Source organism: Panthera leo, chromosome A1, assembly GCF_018350215.1.
Source record: "Panthera leo isolate Ple1 chromosome A1, P.leo_Ple1_pat1.1, whole genome shotgun sequence".
NCBI lineage: Eukaryota > Metazoa > Chordata > Mammalia > Carnivora > Felidae > Panthera > Panthera leo.
In genome coordinates, this window is record NC_056679.1 from 146555216 (window position 1) to 146577605 (window position 22390).

The 22390-nt window shown below is 42.4% G+C and overlaps 2 protein-coding genes across 10 annotated transcripts in view; both read left to right on the forward strand.

Moving 5' to 3' along the window:
* XRCC4 (X-ray repair cross complementing 4) overlaps positions 1-17050 on the forward strand; it is a 313377-nt gene extending 296327 nt beyond the window's left edge. For 6 of the 7 annotated variants that reach the window (XR_006203731.1, XR_006203720.1, XR_006203702.1 and 3 more), the window contains 2 exons: positions 13946-14032; positions 14809-15714. The gene's annotated coding sequence lies outside the window, so the exon portion shown is untranslated. Of the gene's footprint in view, positions 1-13945; positions 14033-14808; positions 15715-16831 lie in introns of those variants that run through there. The other variant, XR_006203710.1, reaches the window with a different exon arrangement.
* Positions 17051-17152: 102 nt separating this feature from the next.
* VCAN (versican) overlaps positions 17153-22390 on the forward strand; it is a 119840-nt gene continuing 114602 nt past the window's right edge. Inside the window, exon 1 of one of the 3 annotated variants that reach the window (XM_042942886.1) lies at positions 17153-17694. The gene's annotated coding sequence lies outside the window, so the exon portion shown is untranslated. The remainder of the gene's footprint in view (positions 17695-22390) is intronic. The other 2 variants (XM_042942874.1, XM_042942889.1) reach the window with 2 other exon arrangements.

Sequence of the window (22390 nt, forward strand, 5' to 3'; positions counted from 1 at the left end):
TTGGCTGCAAACTTCTTGAGTGTAACTTTACCCAGCATTTTAGGTTAAAATTGTTCTAAAACTATTATTTCAAGATGGCTACCAGCACTGCCCCATGTCAGCCACCAGCAGCCAAGGGAGTCCAGCACCCCCAGGGGTCTTCGCCTGAGGCCACAAGTCCTCCTGCACTTTTACTAATTACAACTTGGGATATAGTAGATAGTGTAATGTTTTGTTTATATTAATTAATACAGCAGTAGGTATGGGTAGGGAAACTTCTAAATCAGTAAAGAACGTTTGCTATAAGACTATTCCGTTTCCGGGGCACCTGGGTGGCTCAATCCGTTAAACGTACAACTTCAGCTCAGATTCAAGCCCGCATGGGGCTCTGTGCTGACAACTCAGAGCTTGGAGCCTGCTTCCTATTCTGTGTCTCCCGCTCTCTCTGCCCTCCCCCGCTCACACACTCTCTCTCTCTCTCTCTCTCTCTCAAAAATAAATAAAACATTAAAAAAATTTTTAAAAGACTATTCCATTTCCTATGGAACATACTTGCACAAAAGGAAAAAAATTGACTTTTCAAGGAAGTGGAAAACTTTTGAGAATATTAAACTATAAATCCCAGGGTGTTTTTAGAAAAGTATCTCTTAGATGTGTGGAGACAAAATTCAGTTTTGCAATTGCTAGTATTATGACGTGTGTTTTAGAACAACTGGCAGATAATTGCAGGATGTTTTTGCGAATCATTTATTTTTTTTTCCAATATATGAAATTTATTGTCAAGTTGGTTTCCATACAACACCCAGTGCTCATCCCAAAAGGTGCCCTCCTCAATACCCATCCCCCACCCTCCCCTCCATCCCACCCCCCATCAACCCTCAGTTTGTTCTCAGGTTTTGTTTTTGTTTTTGTTTTTTTACGTTTATTTTTGAGACAGAGAGAGACAGAGTATGAACGGGGGAGGGGCAGACAGAGAGGGAGACACAGAACCGGAAGCAGGCTCCAGACTCTGAGCCATCAGCCCAGAGCCCGACACGGGGCTGGAACCCACGGTCTGTGAGATCGTGACCTGAGCTGAAGTCGGACGCTTAACCGACTGAGCCACCCAGGCGCCCCTGTTTTCAATTTTTAACAGTCTCTTATGCTTTGGCTCTCTCCCACTCTAACCTCTTTTTTTTTTTTTTTTTTTTCTTTTTCTTCTTTTCTTCCTTCCCCTCCCCCATGACGAATCATTTAAATATAAAATGTTGACACTATTTTTCTTAAAGCTGCAGAGCTGATATATATATAGCCTACTGATAAAATAATACTTTCTGATTGTTTTCTTCTTACAGATTAATTATCCCAATCATCACTTAACTATATCTCCCAATTTAAGTGCAATTTTAATTTGAAGTGAACCCTTCAAAAAAAATGAATCCCTAAATATCAAGTGTTTTAAATAAACTAAATTTAAATCCTATATCTAATCTTTCTTTCATTAAAAAAAAAAAGTTTCTAGTCATTTAAGTCAAAATTGGACCTTCCAAATGGAGTTGCTGTGTACCTATTTCCATCCTTAAACCACACATTTGGCTCACAAATCAAGTAATTATGTGTACAAAGGGATCTGGGAAGTGCAATCACTTCACTGGCACATGTAAGTAAAATATGGATGCTCAATTTCCATCGTAATGCATGCAAATGATAGACCCACACACACAGGCATTATAACTGCCCCTACGCACAGCCTGTCACTTTGGCTTTTGAATTTAAAGAGATATCCTATTCCTCTGAGCATGTTGAACAACATTCAGCAGAATTCTCTCCAATTCTATTTTTGTTTAAATCTCTTATGTTCATTTCTAAGTAAGCAAATATTGAATGTGGGTACTTAACATTTTTTTTATCTTTTGCCTGAGAATGTTGATATATTATTGTATTTCATTTTATAGTAAAACTGGCCTATTATCTCCCTTGGGTTCTATAATCCTTGTAGGGCTTCAGATTTACTATGATTTACTAAAAGGATGTCCTAACCTTCTTGACACTCCCTGTCCTCATCTGAGAAATGGTACACATTCATGGCTGCCGTGGACAGAACAGAGGCTGTCCACCGTGCAGTGCGAAAGATGTTTGCACAACTCTACACAATAGCTCAGCTCTATCAGTTAAGATAAAGGTCTTATCTTTGTAACAGAGGCTCAAAATTAGAGTGACTTAACAAGCTGTAAGTTTATTTCTCTCTCATAAAACAATCTGATTAAATGTAAGCAGATCAACAGGTCAACATTGGCATGGCAAACATTCAGTGCCCGTGAGTGTGAGTACTCCCTTTCTCTTGCTTTTCTGCCGTCCCTCTGCTGTTGCCCTTATACATATGATCCAAGAAAGCCACCTGCCACATCGACATTTTAGGCAGCAGGATGAGGGAAGAAGGGAAGAGGGACCATGTTGCCATCCTTGAAGGACATGTCCTAGAAGTTGTTCACATCATTTCCTCCCCTGTCTTATTGGCAAGAAATGAATCATGTGGTCTTTCCTGCCTGCAGGAGAATCTGGGAAATGTCATTTTTCCAGTAGTGATGATTCAAGCATTCTAGGACAGATATGTGACATAGTGAGCAGACATGTAGTTGGGGGAAGTATATTGATTATATTTCCTTATTTTCTATATTCCTGATGCACTGGCATTTAGAGCCTTAATCAAGAGACTACCCTTCCTGGAGCTAGCTAATTCTTAGAAATGGCGAACAACTCTCCTGGGAGTGTGCTGTCGATATACAAACCCACCAATCCAGAGCCCACACCCCCAACCAACTCCTTTATCAAGCTCATACACCAAGCCAGTACCCGCCCCAGAACTCCCCAGGGCCAGGTACCTGACCACTAGAGACCATCTCTGTAGCCCAAAGACTGCCAAAACTATTCAAACTATCCAATCCTAAAGTTTTCAGTGTAGCTACCCTGTCTCACCCATAACTTGCCACACATAAAATAAAATAAAATAAAATAAAATAAAATAAAATAAAATCTAATAATAGACTTTGGGCCATGCTCTGCTTTCACCCCCGGCTCCTGACCGTTCCTGTCCTTCTCTGTGTGGCCCTTTGTGACATGCAATACATCTATTTCTAGAGATCTGTGAATGCAGACTACTTCCTTCATGATGATCATTTCCATATCTGATGTCTTACAATATCTAATGAAAACAAATGCTGGGTACATTTCCAACTTGGGGAACAACTAGAAGTCTCTGTCAGAAGGCCTATTATAATCTTCCACATATATTGCACAGTGATTATTCCAGGATTAAGTGTCCAGTGAATACTAACTTTGTAACTTTGTAAATACCAACATTCTGTACAAATATAAAGACAGTTATTCAATCCAAGAGTAAAAATATCTTGAATAGGAATATTTAGCTTTTTAACATTAATTGTGTCATGCAGTTGAAATAATAACCTTCATCTCAAACTTTCATTCAGATTTAGTAAACACTGTCAAAGGAATGGCTAGGGTTGGAGATATGAATGATGAAATCTCATCCTAGTAGTTGGTGGCAAAGGGGCAAATAGAAACTAGATCCCCCAAGTTTTAGAAATTTTCTAGTCTTCTTGTCTTTATTTGGTTGATGGTATTGATGGTGGAAATTTCTACCATGAATTACAAAATTTTACTTGGTTTTCATTTTTACTACCTTTAATTTTTATCATTGAGCACCCAAGTGGGAAAACTGAAAAGATAGATTCTTCCACTTTGTTGCCTGTAAGTATTAACACTGAAGAGAGAGTTTTGTCTTATCCAAACTATTTCTCAGCTGTTGAACTTGAAATGCCACACTTATTACAAGGAAAAATCTCCCAGTAAAAACTGTAACAAAAAATATAATACAATTAATTCATATGACATAACTGGTCATGTGGCCAACAAACTTACTGCCTATGAGAATGACTAGTGGACTTTTTTATATTATACATTCCTGGGTTTCAGTCACAGAAAATTCTAATTTAGTAAGTGTGAGGAAGGGCTCAGTCATCTGCATTTTTACAAGCATCACCAGTAAGTTTTTTTAAATATACATTTACATTTCTTTGGTAACACCTTTGAGATAATAATTCGCATACCATACAATTCACCCATTTATATTACATGCTTTTTATTATATTCACAGAGTTATGCATCCACCAACACTAACATAATCCAGACCATTTTTATTACCACAAAAAGAAATACCACACCCATTAGCAGTCAACCCCATATCCCCTTACTCCTAGGCCATACCCCATAGCTCTAGGCAGCCCTATTAATCTACCTTCTGTTTCTATAGATTTGGCTTTTCTGGACATTTCATATAAGTGGAATCATACAATATGTGGTCTTTTGTGTCAGGCTTTTTTCTCTTATGTGGTCTTTTGTGTCAGGTTCATCAATGTTGTAGCATGTCTCGGTACTTCACTCCTTTTTATTGCTGAATAATATTCCCTTGCATGGATATACCATTATTTGTTTATTCTTTCATCAGCTGATAGACATAAAAGTTGTTCCCATTTTTGGAACATTGCTACTAGGAACATCTGTGTGCACGTTTTTATGTTGACATATGTTTTCATTTCTCTCAGATATATATCTAAGAGTGGAATTGCTAGGGCACATGGGTAACTTTGAGAAACTACCAGACCATTTTCCAAAGTGGCTGCACCATCTTACATTCCCACCAACAGTGTATAGTTTTCTAAACTCTGCATATTCTCACCAACATTTGTTGTTATCTGACATTTTGATTCTAGCCATCTTGGGGCGCCTGGGTGGCTCAGTCGGTTAAGCATCCGACTTCGGCTCAAGTCATGATCTTGTGGTTTGTGAGTTCGAGCCCCACGTCGGGCTCTGTGCTGACAGCTCAGAGCCTGGAGCCTGTTTCAGATTCTGTGTCTCCCTCTCTCTCTGACCCTCCCCCGTTCATACTCTGTCAATCCCTCTCTCAAAAATAAATAAACATTAAAAAAAAATTTGATTCTAGCCATCTTAGTGGGTGTGAAGTGGTATCTATCTCATCGTGGTTTTGAATTGTATTTTCCAGATGGCTAATGACATTGAGCACCTTTCATGTGTTTACTGCTTATTTGTATGTCTTCTTTGGAGAAATGCACATTTATACACTTTGTTCATTTTTAAAAATTAGGTTGTCTTTTTGTTATTGAGTTGGAATAGTTCTTTATCTCTTCTAGATCAAAGTTTCTTCTCAGATATATGATTTGAAAAAATTGTGTCCTATATTTTCTGGGTAGTCTTTTCACCTTCTTGATGGTGTCCTTTGGCACCATGAATGTTTTTAGTTGTGATGAAGTCCCATTTTTAAATTCTTCCCTCTATTGCTTGTGACTTTGGAGTCACAGCTATAAAATACAAACTCTTTTCTACAGTAGCACAAGGTATACATTGAAAAATGCTGATCTAGTTGCAGATGGTCCTTGACTTGGACCAGTTCATTCATTTGGAGCCTGCTCTTGTGGATTTATTGAGAGCTATCCTCTGTAGAAAGATTAGCCTAAGCCATGACCCAGTAACAAGACACTGCCTTCCATTTATTTATTCATCTAGTGGCTATCCAAGCATTGCAGGCATTGTGAAAATTAGAAAGAGGTGCCAGCTGTGGGAAGATAGAGTCCCTTGATACAAGTCTTGGTAGGTTGTGTCAGAGGTGGAGGACAATTTGCCCCTTGCTCCTGTCTATTATAGACCTGTGCTGGGTCAATGGCTTAACTAGCAGAGCTTGGATGCTCTTTCAACCCCTGCTCATTTGCTTGGCTGGACACTTGTATAGTGCAAAGACTCCAGAGCCGTACATGGTGGCCCTGGCCACTTTCCTAGGTGCTTTATTTTGTTACCTCGTCAAATCTTGCTGTTAACTCTGTTGTATAGGTATTGTTACCACTCTTTTGCCAGTGGGGAAACTCCGGCAAGTCAGTTGGCTTGCTCCAATTCACAAAACTAGTAAGTAGCAGACCTGAGATTTATGCCCCCATCCTATGACTTCAGTTCTAAAAGGCTTTCCACTGTGCCACCTTTGGTATTCTGTTTGTCACTCAGGTTTTAAGACCTTAAAGCTTATTAAATTCCTCCATCTGAAACCAGATCAGGAACTTCCAGACATGTTGGGAACCTATTTACCTTGCTGGAGTCTGTACTCACATTACTACTTCCTTCCCATTGCATCCCTATATCAAACACCTGGCCTTTTGAATTTAGGACTTCCAGAGGCTTGGCAGTGTTTCTTTCCCCTTATTGCTGAATGATAGCCAGATCTCCTCTTCCATAATGCAGTTGCCAAAATGCTATGAATCAGAAGAAATCCTGGAATTTGGTATGGAATTGCCTTATCACTGGAATGCCTAGAAGCTTTTTATTCAAATGAGACATAAAAGTCTAGGGTATGAAGACATGCACACATATAGTTACATAAGGGCGCAGATAGAAAGCCAAGGGGCAATGGCAGAGGAGACTGGAGGGAAAGCCTTTTGTAATTTCTTTCTTGCTGGACAAACCCATTTTCTCCAGTAAGATACATCTTGCTGCATTTTTAGACAACCTGATAGCCCATTTTTCTCCTCACTAGCATCTCTCACACTGCCTTCCATCAAACTATATGCCACTATTTTTTTGTAGATAGCACTGTTTCTTTTCTTCTCCTCAAGGGAGAGGTGAAGGGGAGACTCTAAGACAAGAAGTCACAGAAATTGAGGATGTTTGTAAGAAGTGGAGCTTAATATATCCATTCAGAAAAGGAATTTGTTGATCAGCCTTGTGCCTACTCTACAGGAGCAAAAGTATTTGGTGAGAAGTAATTGGAAGGAGATAGGGCATGGGTAGCCTGCCTTCCCACTGTTTGGTCTGGCAAAGACTAGGATTTGGGGATTTTTTTGTTTGTTTTTGTTTTTTATAAACTAAATGATAGAGCAGGAAGTAGTTGCAGTCAAGCTGCTTTGCTGGTGTCCCCAAGAGTGTCCTGTCAGACTAGGGGACGACAGCAGCAGGTGATATGGGGCTTATCAACGGAGATTGAGTTGAGGTGAGTGAAAGAAGAAGCACAGTTGCGTGCACCCCCCTAGGGCAGGGAATTGCCCAGGGAGGATGTCCTTTAAAGACTCCGGGAAAGTGCACTCGTGTCCCCTAGGTGGCCAGCACTGGGGCACCTGACACACCAAGAGCATCAGCTGTCAGTCACTGTTATCCAGGGAAGCTTTAATGATCCCAAAGAGGATTATTATAGCAGCCGGTAACTAAGAGGGACTTGTCCCTTTCCTTCACCCTCACTTCTGTCTCTTCATGGCAGAAATGCTAAAGCCTAGGAGAGAGCAAGTACGGAGATCCCAGAGCAGCCTGCCCAGCCCTGCCCCATACCCCTGTCAGGCAGGAGCAGGAAGAGTAAAAACACGGACATCCGCCCTCCCCAATTCATGTCTCTTGAGCCACAGGCATAGAAGCTTTGGTGGAAGGAAAGCCTTAATTAGTATATGGGATTAGCATTTTGAACTACGTAAAAATAGGCGTACATTAATGAAAAGTGTACAGATAGTTATGGAACCTTACTCCCAATGGGAAGGAGACATTTGACATAGCAGTCTGAGCAGTGAATGGAAACAAAAACAGTAGCATTCAGGTTTTTCTTTTTTGACCTGGAATCTGCCAAACAACCTGGTTTCAAGCAACCTAATTCTTCATTCACCTTTGCTTTTTACTGTTCCCGCTCCCACTGTTTTCTAAACATCACTCATTCATCCGTTTCCAGATTAACACCCTCCCCTCTCAGGTTCTTTTGTTTGCCATCTGTATCTACCATCTCTATTAGGCATATCTGGCTATTTTAGGACACAATTCCCAATTATAATCCAGTTTCCAGCTTAGTCCTCACGTGTGAGCACTCTCTTGAAATCTGCTTCCCCATGTCTTCCCCCTCCAAAATGCAATTGTCTTTATCAGAGTAGGTATTCTTTCCTATTTTATTGACAGCCTCATGTGCTACATGCCTCTCTTTATGAATCGTGTAAAATTGTGCCTTTAGACCTCAGAATACATTGCCTCAAAGATACAAAGTCAAGAATTTACACTGAAGAATACAGAATTAACGGTATTCTCGTTTAAGACCCCCTTGGGAAAATGCTTTATTACCATTTGGGTTGCTGGATAATTGTATCCCTCAACTACAAGGGGAAAAGGAACTTTCTTGGCCCCTAGAATGGGAGCTCACGTGAAGTCATGGGTGTTGGTCACACATAGTGAGGCCAGATGGCAGAAAGAGAGGGAGCTGGGTGCAGAGGGGGCATCTTTTCTACCTGCCACGTTTTGGTTTCGGCCTTCAGAAATCATTGTATATTGATCCCCTTCCTTCCTTGGAATCTCTCTGCCATCGCTTCTTCCCTTTCTTAGCCTCTGTAGACCACACTGGCCTCTTGGGGATTCATAAGGGTGTTTACTCTAGGGGAGGGGGTGAGCAAAGAAAGAAAAGGAGAGAGTAGATAAAGGGAATAAAATGAGTACTACCGTCTGCCAGCCTCCCATCAGCCTTCCCTTTGATCATTTAAACTTATTGGGGCGCTTGGGTGGCTCAGTTGGTTAAGGGTCTGAGTTCAGCTCAGGTCATGATCTTGTGGTTTGTGACTTCGAGCCCCGCATCGGGCTCTGTGCTGACAGCTCAGAGCCTGGAGCCTGCTTCAGATTCTGTGCCTCCCGTTCTTTCTGCCCCTCCCCAACCCCCTACCTTCTCTCTAAAAAATAAACATTAAAAAAAAAATAAAATAAACTTGTGGTCACAATGTTAGGATCCTTCAGGTGGGATCTGTCCAAAGACCAATTTCTTTGGGCCTTTCTAGTGTGTAAAGATCTGGAAGCACTGAATCAACAGTCCTACATTCCTTTTGACTTCAACTAAGTAGGAATAGGCTCTCTTCCTTCTACATTTCTCACCATTCACTATTGTTCACTTCTGTGTTCAACTTCATTCGTTTGTGGTGTCCTCATGGCCTTGGTAAAGCATTTGACTTTTCAGTGTTATTTGAGGCAGAGAGTATGTTTTATTCCTATTTTCATTTCTATTCTCTAATGATAGTTCTTAGGACATAGAACATTCTCAACAGATGTATTCATTCCACATCTATTTTACACATATATATGGAGCACCTACTATGGGCCGGGCGTGGTGGTAAGGAACTGTATATAATGTGAACCTGACATATAAAGACCCTACTCTCAACAGGGCTTCCACCAGTGACTACATGTCTAAAGAAGAAGACTTTGCATTAGGTGAATTTACACACTAGATCTGTGAGAGGGAGAAGAGGCACTAAGATTCAGACTAGGGATCCTGCAAATGAGGCAGCATTGGATATAAGAAAGTAGCCATAATGTGATCTTGGCATGGGAGGAAGACGGCTAAAAGGAAGGAGCCATGGATGTATTCACATGCCTCCCTGGTCTCCGAAAACTTACAGCCTCCTCTTGCCCCCACCAAGGTAGGAAACCAGTGTGGCTAGTTCTGGGACTCTAGCCAGCCAAGTGGTGATTAGAATATTGAGAATTATAGCAAATGTGATCGGTACCCCTACTGTATCCCTCACCTTTATCATTTCCGTGCCAACTGGCCCAATTTCTCATCACAGTCCCTAGATCTTTTAGCTTTAAGAGACTTCTCTGGGGGTGCCTGAGTGGTTCAGTCAGTTAAGCATCTGATTCTTTTGGTTTTGACTCAGGTCATGATCTCATGGTTCATGGCAGCAGAGAGCCTGCTTGGGATTCTCTCTCTCTCTCCCTCTCTCTCTGCCCCTCCCCCACCCACATTCGCGTGCGCTCTCTCTCTCTCTCTCTCAGTATAAATAAATAATGTTTAAAACAAAACAAAACAAAACAAAACAAAAAGAGCCTTCTCTGGCCACCAGAGCCCAGTCTGCCTGCACTCACACAGAAGTGGCAGAGGATTAACACTTTTTGGAAAAGCCTTCAGCCAATAGCAAGTTGGTTATAAATCTCCCAGAAGGGGGGCCGTGCATGTTCTCTACTGTTTCTCATCATTCTTCAGTGAGAATCAGCTCCAATTCCCTGTAGTGACAACCTGCTTGAAATGCCTCCACTAGCCTCTTTTCCTTCCCTGTCTCATTGCATCTTCTCTGTAGGTGTTTCTTGGTCTTGACTCCTAAATGAGGAGTCTTGCCTCTGTGGCAACCCAAACTAAGACAGATACTGTGTTTTTTTCGTTTTTCCTTTTAAATTTCTGTGTCAAATTACATTGGAATTTTGATAGGGATTGCATAGAATCTATAGATAGCTTTGGATAGTATGGACATTTTCACAATTTTAACTTTTCCAAGATATCTTTCCATTTATTTGGGTCTTCAGTTTTTTTCCTCAAGGTCTTATAGTCTTCAGTGCATAGATCTTTCACGTCTTTGGTTAAATTTATACTTAAGTATGGTATTGTTTTTGATGCCACTGCACATGGGACTGTTTTCTTTATTTTTTTTTCAGGTAGTTGTTACTATATAGAAATGCAACTGATTTTTTATGTTGACTTTTACTGAAACTTGACTGAATTGGTTTATTACATCTGAGAGTTTCTTGGTGATGTTTTTAGGATTTTCTGTATGCAAGATTGTTTCATCAACAGGGACAATTTTACTTCTTCCTTTCTGATTTAGATGCCTTTTATTTCTTTTTCTTGACTAATTGCTCTAGCTAAGACATCCAGTACTGGGCTAAACAAGAGTGGTGAGAATGGACACCTTTGTCTTTTTCATGACCTTAGAGAAAAAGCTTTCAACCTTTCACCATTAAGTATGATGTTAGCTGTGGGCCTGTCATACATGGCGGGCCTTTTTAGCATATTGAGAGTAGAATGGTGGTCACCCGGGGCCTAAGGGTTGGAGGAAATGGGGAGATGTTGGTCAAAGCATAAAAACTTTCAGTTATAAGATGAATAAGTTCTGGGGATCTGATGTACAACATAGTGACTGTAGTTAACAGTACTGTATTACATATTTAAAAGTCACTGTGAGAGTAGAACTTTAATGTTTTCAGCATAACAACAACAACAAAATGGTAATTATGGAGATAAAAGATGTGTTAAACAACTTAATTGGGGTAAATATTTCACAGTATATACATGTATCAAGTCCTCACATTATACACCTTGAACATACATGATGCTATATGTTAACAGGAGAGAAGAGAGATAGATATTGTGTGAGATGATATGGGGAAAGGAGGCAGTCACAGGTAGCTACTTCCAGAGAGAAAAAGAGACAAACATTCCCAAAAGAGTTGCAGAAATGGGGGATGTGAAGGGCTATTACACATACTCAACTCCATTTTTTTTTTAATGTTTATTTATTTTTGAGAGAGAGAGAGAGAGACAGAGTGCAAGCAGGGAAGAGCCAGAGAGAGGGAGACATAGAATCCAAAGCAGGCTCTAGGGTCTGATCTGTCAGCATGGAGCCTGACATGGGGCTCAAACCCACAAACTGTGAGATCACGACCTGAGCTGAAGTTGGACTCTCAAATGACTGAGTCACCTAGGCACCCCTGAACTGGATTTTTGAGGATGCCTGTAAATTCGATGCAATATTTAAAATCAAATTATTTCAGGTTTGTGATGACTAAGAAGAATTTTTATTGCCTTGTTCTTTTCTCTTGTTTTCTAATGCCTACATTAGATACTCATATCCAATAGCCAGAGACCCTTGTATTCTTGGAGTGATCAATTTCTCTGAACTTCCTTTTCTTGTTAGGATGATATTTAATGCTTTCCTTCCACCATTCAACTTTGGCTTGAATTATTCACTCTAGAAGACCTTTAGAAACTTTGGGGAGCCTAGGTGGCTCGGTCAGTTATGCGTCTGACTTCAGCTCAGGTCATGATCTCACAGTTCATGGGTTCAAGCCCCATGTTGAGCTCTGTGCTGACAGTTCAGAGCCTGAAGCCTGCTTTGAATTTTGTGTCTCCCTCTCTCTCTCTTTCTCTCTCTGCCTCTCCCCTGCTGTCACTCTGTCTCTCTCTCTCTCTCAAAAATAAATAAACATTAAAAAAAAAACCCTTAAAATGCACCCTAAGTACATGACATCTAATGAACTATTTTTATTATGGAAAAATAAGAAACACAAATTTCTCTGCATACAACAAGATTAATGCCTGGGATTTAATGTCAATAGAATTGTGCATGCAAGTGATTTTCCAGTAAAGGAGATTTGTTGAGCTATCATTCTCCCCTGATTCATTTGTAGTCAGTGACATGTTTTTAAAAGATGGCTGATTAGACCAGCCAATGGGCACACACACACAAAAATGGTTGGTTTTTTTTCCCCTTTAACTTCATTAGTCATTACATAGATAAATAACCTAGGCTACTCTAAGAAATTATTTTTTTCTGTAGAGATTACAAACTTTTTTAGGCTGAGAAGCAATTCTTACCTTTTGAGTAATGCCTGAATGCCTAAGGTCTAAAACAGTACACATTAACAGTGTTTGGTAAATGCTTGTTGAACTGAACAAAGAAAATAGAAATGAAATTGAGAGCAGTCTGTTTGTGATAAGTATTTGCTGAGTCTTATAGGTATTCTTCTCAAATTTTTTCTTGATGCGTTATAGCAAATATTTGATGTCCTTTGAATTTCAGGGTTAAAATGGGATCATTCATATTTTTTGACAAAAGCATAAAGCCTCTGGAATTCAACTAGTCCTGCAATACTTTTTACTGGAAAAACTAAAATGGAATGTCTGCTTGTTACTTCTGTGTCTTGTTCTGATACCTATACTGGAGTTCTCCAAACATTCTTCTCACTACTTAGAACTTCCTTTGTCTCTGGTCACACTTTCCACCTTTGCTCACCAGAGACAGTAATGCTGCTGTGGTGGCTTTTGGCTCCATCCATCGTGCTTTCATTAAACTTCTTGTCTCTGGGTCCCATTGTACTCTAATTAAATAAATGGAATCTGGTATTCACTGAAAATCAATAGCACCTGCAAAAGTTTTGCCTCTTAAGAAAACCTCCGCGTTGTTCTCTGCCCTGCCACATAGACTGTAAAATTTCTACCACTTCCTTGTGTTCAGAAATCAAATTCTTCAACTCATCTTGGTTCAGTGAGACAAAATGCTTTATAAAAAATGACCTATATTTCTCAGGTTGTGGAAAGGAAAGAAAAGACTTTGAGAAAGTGACTAAGGAGGAGAGTAAGGGTGATACTATCTCTGATTCAGTTTAGCTGGACTGCTTCATCTATGCCTTAATCTTTTTTTTTATAAAAATGATGACATTTTTGGTACTCTGCTCCAGAGCCTCCCGGGGGTGAGTGCAGATGTGCTGAGCCATTTGGCTGCCTTGTGGACCGACTCAGAGAGCCTCTCTTCTCCCTAATGAAGTCATCTCCTCTCGAAAGCCCAGCCTTTCCCATCACTCCATGTTGGGACTTGGCTTTGGCTTGCATAGTTGCGTCGTGATGTAGATGGTCTTCCAGTTAAGTTCTGGAATAATCTGCCCAACCATGAACAGGACATTTACAGCAAAGAAAAAAAAAAACAAAAACCTTTTATTGGAAGCAACGTTTTACTGTAACATTTTGATTTGGGGACTGGGGAGCCAAGTCTCACCCTGGGAAAAATCAAATTTTTCATGGCTTTCTAAAGATATTTGTCTATGTTTAATTTCTCTGAGTAATTTATATACTTCAGGCTAAAGAGTAATGAGATCGTCACCATCACTTTGCCTTTTGTAGAGTTTCTTTTATTTTTTAAAGAAGGCAGCAAAGACCTCATATTATTTCTGCATTTCCTAAAAAAGCAAAAAGCATTTAAAGTGTTAAACTGCTGGTAAAATATCTGTCCCTAAATTATAAAAAAAAAAAAAATGAAATAAAACAAAATAATGAAGCAATTTTAGGGGTTGGCTTCCTTTTTCTAGGCACTGTGAAATTCACTAAAGGTAAATTTTTTTAATGTCACAGTTTTTCACCCTCCAGAGAGGATATTTGCTCCATTGTGTCCAGGATCAGCCAGACCAGGGACTTGAAATGTGAACCTGTCTTCTGAACGTAAGTGGGACTGGAACCTTGTCATCCCCAATGAAGCAAAAGATGATACCATGTCTAAGAACACTTCACCTGATCAATAAAAAAGGAGAAGTCTGAAATGTGATCCTAAAGCTCAGAGGGAGGTTTAGATGGAGATAATGAAATTCCCTGGAGACCTACCTGCCAGCTACACCTTTCTTGTTCAAGTCATTGGCTGGATGCCTCTGACCTCTGCCAAGTTCCTGAAGACAAGATCAAGGCAACGAAGCAAGGCACATAGACTCTGGCTTCTGGTTTCTTGTAGACACCAGCGCTAGCAATGATGATCTTGCTTTATCTATACTACCTGAGAGTATGGAATTTACATACAGAGCATCCCCAGTATAAGGCCATGATTTAAAGGGGGATACACAGAATGAGATTTTAACTGCTGTTTGATTCAGACTTGAGTGTAATGAACAAATTAGTTTTACATTACAAATTAGTGTAGTGGACAAATAAAAGTTACAAAGACACACTTTCCCATTCAAAACCTTGTGATATTTTTTCAGACATGGGAGAATCAGAAATAACTGGTCTGTCATTCTCTTTGTCTTCATGAAGAGAGAGAGAGAGAGACAGGGAGAGAGGGGGGAAAGAAGGAGGGAGATGGGGAAAAGAGAGAGAGAGAGAGAGAGAGAGAGAGAGAGAGAGAGAGAGAGAAGACCTCAGGGACAGTTAAATATAAATAATACAGCTGTAGACTCTATTCTGAACCTACCTTGTATGTTTTCCTTTTTACTCCCTCTCCATTATAGGTACCTGAAGGGGAAAATCTGCCTTGGAGAAATCAAGCTGATATTCAGGGGTGTCACTTCATTTTAGTTATTTGACAGCGTGAAGAAGTGTTTAATTTTCTAAATAACGTTACAAGCCAAACTAAAGGGAAAACATGCGGTATAAAGCTTTTCAACATTGTCCGTCTTCTGACGGGTAAAGTCTTCTTGAGAAAGTACCTTTGCCCAGTAATACTGCTCCTCAGCCAAGAGTTGTAATGTCCATGGACATTATAAGGAACTATAAATGTTAGAAGGCTAGAGGAATACATTTGGCAAGATAAAGGAAAATATCTCAGGATGTAAAGTAGTCTCTGACCCTTAATTTTTCTTCATGTTTTATCATGTAAAGATGGCACTACTTATAGTGACTGTTAATGTATTAACATTTCCTTGAAAATGGATATTAATCTGCCATGAGGTTTCCTTTGTAGGTATGTTTTACTTAGCTGTATGATGAAGGGAGAGCAGGGTAATAGAGAGATAATAAGCTTTTCAGATGGGCGGATCTACCACTTAGAAAGTACCCTTGGGCAAGACATATAAACTCTTCGGAACTCAACTAGATTTACTCAAATTTAAGAATGAGAACAATAGTATATACTTCGAAATGTTTCAGAGAAAGGTCTATCCTAATGCCTGCAGTATAAATTCCAATAAAGATTCTTTAATTTCATTTTTCACCCTTTTTGAATGAAGTGATCTTGATTATAAAGTTGTTCTGAGGAGCTCTGAAAAGACCACTGTACCCAGTGTGAGGAATTGTGTTCTGGTAACAGCTCTGCTTTTAATTGGGTGATTTTAGGAAAAGTCACTTTCTGAGGTTTAGTTTGCTTATCTGTTGAATCTAAAGGTTGAAATCTGATTCTGTTCTGTGACTCTGTTATTCTAAATATTTAATGAAATAGAACTTCAATGTTAAGAATAGTAGTATGATAACTATACTAAGAAAAATAAATCATTGTCATTATCAAACAAACAAAAAATTGATTCCTAAATCCTATAATTAATAGTTACATTATTTACTGTCGTGAGCTGATAAATATATAACTGAGAAGAAATGGATAACACACATTTTGAGAACTGAAATTCTAACAAAACTTCAACTTGTTTATCACTTAAAATGTAGCATCATGCAGAATGCATACAGTTTGCAAAAGAAACTTTGGAAAGAAATATGGTAGATGTGCATGTACAGAAGTCTAGGCTTCTACAAGTTTTAAAGTGTGAGTGTAAGGCCCACCTACTCAAAGAAATTCAGGGGGAAACTCAACTTTTTTCTTTAATCCTCACTGTTGTGTTTGATATAATTTTCTAAGTAGAGACATCAGTGAGAAAAATGAGGATGCTTCCATGTTTGTGTAGAAAGAAACGTTTGCTATCCATTCCAGTGTCCCCAGTGTTAAACTGATAGGCACCTTGGACTTATTTTCTTCCCATTGTATAAACTCATACTTGACTTCAAAGAAAAGGAAAAATACAAAGTCCCTCTTTTCTAAGGGGCAGAAATCCTTTGTGCAACTGGTTGACCCTTGGCTCTCTAAGGTCCTATAGGAAATCTTTTGTAACACAATGCAGAGGACTCTTCCTTGTGTTGATGTTGTTTACATAGTTGGTGGGCCTGGCTGAAAACAAAAATCACATAAACTCATGAAAGATTAGGGTCCCATTTCCTGACCACAAGGAAGGGGATTGGTACATCCAAGCAGTCTGTTACTCAGAAAAATCATTAAATATTCTACCATGAGGGACACTTTGAAAAATTGAGAGAAAGGAAGAAGGAAGAAAGCAGAATCGAGACTTATGTACATTTGTGGCAGAGTAAGAGTTTAAATCCAACAAGGGATTTGCTTTGGGGAATTTCCTGTCCAGCCCTTTATTACCAGGGTCTTTGTAAATTGTGCAGTGACGTTGGGCTCCCCTTTGGGCAGTTCCCGGGAAAGGCAGTTCTTACACTTTTCCTCTAGGTCTTAGAAGGATCTCATTTTCTCAATGTCTCTTTCAGGTTGGCAGAAGGCGCAAGAATGACACTTCCCTCAGATGGGACAGGCAGGCTCTGTGGCCGCGTAAACACGCTGTAACCGAGTTCTTTGCTGATTTTTACAGAGTTTCATTAGCTCCCAAGAAGAACTGAGGGTGCTGAATTGTCTAGTGCTGGCCTGCCCCACAAGAGCCTGGGGGCTCCTTCCCCCTAACCCAGAACTGGCAGCGCAGGGGGCGGAGAAGTGGGGGTGGGGAGGGGTGGGAGGGCAGTGGTTTCTGTGCACACAGCTCGATGTTACTTAGTGAGTCGCTGAATGGGGAGCGTTGCTGTCCCCAAGCCGATTGGTACTTCTTGTCAGGAAGAAACGCCGAGAGGTGGGAGTGCCTGGGGAGGGAGGCAGGCGGTCCCTACCGCAGGCGCGGGGAGCTGCCTTTCCGCCCCTCTGCCTGCTTTCCAAGCCTGGGCTCTTAGGAGTGGCTGAAGCTGCGGAGCGCTTCAGGAGCCCGTGAATGAACCCTCCTCCTCTTCCTCCTCCTCCTCCTCGCTGAGTCTCCTCCTCGGTGCTGACGGTACAGTGATATAATGATGATGGGTGTCACAACCCGCATTTGAACTTGCAGGCGAGCTGCCCCGAGCCTTTCTGGGGAAGAACTCCAGGCGGGCGGGAGCAACAGCCGCGAACATTAGGTGCTGTGGACAGGCGCTGGGACCGGGATCTGCGGCCAGCCCCGCATCCTCCTGCATCCTTCAGCACCGTCCCGCACCCTCCTCACGCTTCCCCAGGCCACCGCGCTTCCTATGTGACCCGCCCCGGCAACACCGAGCCCACTCGCTCAGCGCTGCGGTGATTTTTTCCCCCAAACTGCAATAAGCCGCCTTTCAAGGTAATCACGTTTCTTTTGTTCCCCTTAAAAAAAAAAAAAAAAAAAAAAAAAAAAAAAAAAAAAAAAAAAAGGAAAAAAAGACGAGCGAGCTTAGAAAAACGAAGTACATTGTAATTGGTAGAACACTTTAATTAAAGCAAAGAGAACTGGCTGTAAGGCGAAGTTAAGAAAATATATGCACTTTAAAAATGCAGGTAACTTTCAGAAGGACGTTTGGAGAGAGGAATACCGAGGGACCGTGGTGCTGAAAAGATGCAGACAAAAGAAGTCCGGAATCGGGTGGGGGTAGAAGGACTAACGGAATTGGGGGAAGGGAGGGAAGAGAATTGTAGCGAACCCTTAGAAAAGTCGTGGGGTCTTGAGCTGGAGAGCAGGAGGGACCAATGGCACCTTGAGCTTTTTTTTTCTTTTCTTTTTCTTTTTTCTTTCTTTCTTTTTCTTTTCTTTCTTCTTCTTCTTTTTCTTCTTCGTTTTTTTTTTTTGTTTGTTTTTTTGTTGTTTTTTGTTAACCTGCTCGAGGCAAAAGTTTGAATGGGGACTCCCGAGACTTCCCCACTTGCAAGTCCCCGAAGCCGCCTTGGTGCGGGCCACCTGGTTCCCGGGCCCCTGGTGTGTGGTCAGTACCTGGTGTTCCTGGAATGCTGTTCCAGGGCAGCTCCTGACAGGACGGTCCTGCGCCCCAGCAGCCCGGGACCTGGGCGGACGTGACCCCCTCTGCCCGCAGGCAGTCTGGGAAGAGGTCCGGCCGGGAGATGGGCAGGGTCCCCCGGCTGCGTCTCTTTGGGGACTTGGGGGCTGTCAAGGCCCTCCTCGGTGCCCCAGGGTTCTTTTGTCCTGCGCGCGGAGCGCGGAGGACGGCCGGGAGGGAGCAGGGTATGGGGGTGGGGTTGTTGGAGTGCCGCGGAGGTCTGGGAAGCTCCTGGGCGGGAAAAGCTTGACTTGAATCATCAGAGATGTGCAAGAATTTTATCTCACCCAGAAGAGCGAAGTGGAGCCTTCCACTGTGGTCTCAACGAACAAACCCCGTGCTCAGAGCGCTCTCCAGACAAAGGTGGCGCGGGGACCCGAATCTCGGGCCTCTAGGACCAGCCCTCTCGCCGGGAAAACAGCAGTTCTCCTTTTCCTTCCATCTCCCCACCCCCTCCCAGTTCTTGGCCCTAGTTGAGCAACTTTACAGGCTAGCCGAGCGGCCAGGGAGAGCGTGTGCCGGGAGCCCCAGGGGACGCCCTAGGCTGGAGCGTCCCACCACCCTGCAGAGGTGTGGGCGCCTCCGGACGACATCCCTAGTGCGCGCGGATATGGGGGCATCAGGGTTGTCCCGGCTCGCTGTCTGTGTCACTGGGCGTGGAGCGGCCACTGTGTTAAGCAGCGGAGAACGAGGTAGAAAAATAGTGTCATAGCTTAAACTATTTGCTCTCCGATCCAGCTGCGCCCCAGCAAGTCCTGCTTGTCCCCGGAAGATACAGCGGGAGGGAGGAGAAATCTACGCAACCTAGGGAGAGCTGTCCCACCGTGCGCACACCCACAGACTGAAAGACAGTCTTGCTATCTATGTCCCGTTTCTCATCTTTGTCTCTCCGTCTTCTGGCTCCATCTTCTCTGCCTCCCTTCCCTTCTCCCAGCCTTTGCTCAGTCTCTTGCGCTCCTACGTCCCCTCCCCCACGGCTGACAAATGAATGGCTAGTGTGAAATCCCTGCCTCCCGGATCGGCAGAAGCAGGCAAGGAGGGAGGAGCGAGAGAGGCTGGGAGCTCCCTCGGATCTGCCCCCAGTTGGCGTGCTAAGGGCTTGCAGAACCCAGATGTCTAGGAATAGGGTGTTTTGTGGCGGATGTGGGCGCCCCCTGATGGACAAGTTCAGCACAGGTGGAGGAACCCGATGCCCCCCACCAAAAAAACTAAGGAAGCCACTTTTACAACCATACATTCAATGATGAAGAGCCTTTAGTCGTTAGTTTTAAATTTAAGAATATGCGACGTAAATCTAGGGGTTTGAAGGACCAGGAATGGAGACCTTGCCTTTGTGAGGTACGGAAGCGCGCTTGCTCCCAAGTCCGCGGGGATGTGCTCACTGCTCTCAGCCAAGTCTGCAGCTTGGTGGAGAAGGACACATGGCCCGGGGCGGATCCAAGTTTTGGAGGGCTTGATGTTCAGTCTTAAGTATTACTTTCAGAAATATAGTACAGAATGCCTTACTTTTGGAAACGGTACCAAAGCCCTTCGCCGCTTGAACCCAATGCTAGGGCCCTGCCTCAGGATATTGTAAAGGAAAGGCCCCTAATCCAAAGTTTAAATTTACTCAATTTCAAAACACAATCGAACGTGGAATTTTGGGGGAAGAAGTGCCCCGGGAGGAAAAACAAGAGAAGGGATGGGAAGAAGAAGGGGACGGTGGAAGAAGTGAAAGAAAGGAACAGAGATATGGATGAAGCATGCAAACAGCCTGGAGAAGGCCGGTAGGGTACGTTTCGAGGTTTGAGGCTGAATTTCGAGTCTCCTTTTGAGATATATTTTAAGTCCCATACGCGACAACAAACGCGACTGAAGAGGCATGCCAGGATGGAAGGAAGCTAGCCCTTTTGAGGGGCTGGGGCCGTCAGCCGACCCTCACTCTCTCAGCAGGCGCGGAGGTAGGAACAGCGCCCGGCGCTCCTCGATGCGCCGGAGTTCACGAGCCGCCGCCACGTGGGCTGGGACATCAGCTCTCGGCCCGAGACGGGTGTGACTTGGGCTCAGAGACAACTGCTGCGCGGAACCGGCTGTCCGCCCAGCCTGAGGCTGGCGGGGCGCCTCGGGTCCCCGCCTAGAGGCCAATAAGGGCGGGGCCTTGCTCTTTCCGGAGGGCGGGGGTGGGGGCGGGGGCGGGGCGGGGAAAGGCGGGGCGGGGCGGGGCTCACTGGTGTGAGCTCCGTGGTCTCGCACCCGGCGCTGAGGCTGCTGGCTGCTGCTACAGGCTACCCGACTGCTGTCCAGAAGGTGCTAAACGCTCTTATTAACAGTTTGAAAAACATTTTTCTCGCTTCTTGGGAGTGGTAGGAGGAGTTTTTGCCTTTTGACAGGGAGAAAGTAAAGATATACTCCAAGCAGATTTTTTTTTTTTGGCAGAAAAATGACATGAGTTTATTCTGTGCTCCATATATTGACTTTTTAAATATGTTCAAGTCAGTTTGAAGACTATTTTTAGTCAATTACAGGACTGATGAAGTTCCAATGAGCGCAAACATTAAGGGGCTGGGGGTGTAACTCAGGTCCCTGGGCATCAGGATCCTTAGCTCTGTCCCGCCTACAGTGGGAACACAGCACATATTTATGAAACGACTGAGCTAGTAACCCCGGGGGAATGTGGCACAGTCTAGACGCTGCCACTTACACGCTGCATTTTAAACTCTCCTGCTTCCTCGCTTTGCCTCGGAAGAACGGGACTTTAAGTCTCTCTGAGATCTCAAATTTTCATATCTAATTGATTCACGTTCCCTTTCTTTTTGACTCCTTCTAAAAGCTGTGACCTAAATTATTTTAAGCACTGCTTGACAGCTGTGCCAAACCTATCATGCAAATATTCATGTGAAGTCCTAAAATAGGATGTTGTGAGTTTAATATAAAAATGGGAAACCATTAGTGGAAGCAACAACTAGTTTCCTGAGATAAAAATCTGTTCCCTGTTTGGAGAATATGTGGCTTGGAGGTAAGAGCATATCAAGCAGAAGGTCCCAGGGACTGACTTGTAGTGCTGATTCCTCAATAAAGAAAGGAATATTTCACAATTGTGTATGCCTGTCCCAACTAATACAGCAAAGGGTTCCAATGGATTCCAAAGTGATTGAGCAATGACTTCCTCCAGCAGGAAGTCCACAGTCCTTAATCTTATGGTTGGTGGGAAGAGGGATGAGATTAAGACAATCTGAGGATTTATGTCAGAACTCAAATTTTGTTTTGTTTTTCATAGTAGATAAACTAAAAGTTATTCCTAAATTGTATTTCCTCCTTTAAAAAACTGAAGTTTGAAAAGAATCTCTCTAGATTTAAATGTTTACACATGTAGGTTTCCTCTAATTCTCTGTGCTTACAAACTGGAGGGGAATGTCTCTGATATTCTAAGATACCTATATCTGCATGCTTGGAAATTCTGTTTGAAAGGACCTAAAAAGCTAACTTAAGGCTGAATATGATTAATGTTAAAAAACATAGTCTTTGTTCTCTCTTTCCTCACCTCATTATTATAAGTACTTTGTGGTTGATAATTGGTCACTAATTGAGCTTGAGAGCACAGAGATCCACCAAGGCCGTCTCCCAGTAGTCATATAACCAAGCTCTTCTTTCCTAGTGCAGTTTAAACCTTTTTGTTGACTTCATTCATGGACAGACCTCACTGGAAACTGTATTTAAAATGGGATATTACCCTGTGACTGAGGCCAACTTCTCAAGACACATGGTTCTTTTGAGGAGAAGAATGAGTGAATATAGTTAGGCGATTATTTCACCACCCACCTAGAGAAACCAGTTAGGACTCACAAACACTCATTGTTGGGGGTGAGTTGCTGTAGTCTGAAAAACATGCTGATTGTTGCATAGGTCTCTACTTTACCAGAAAACACAAGGCTGGTACTCCCTCTGATTGGGAATCAGAACAAAGGGAAGTAGAGATAATTACTGAATTTTTGCTAGCTTCCTCTGACAGCCTAGGTTTAGTAAACTACA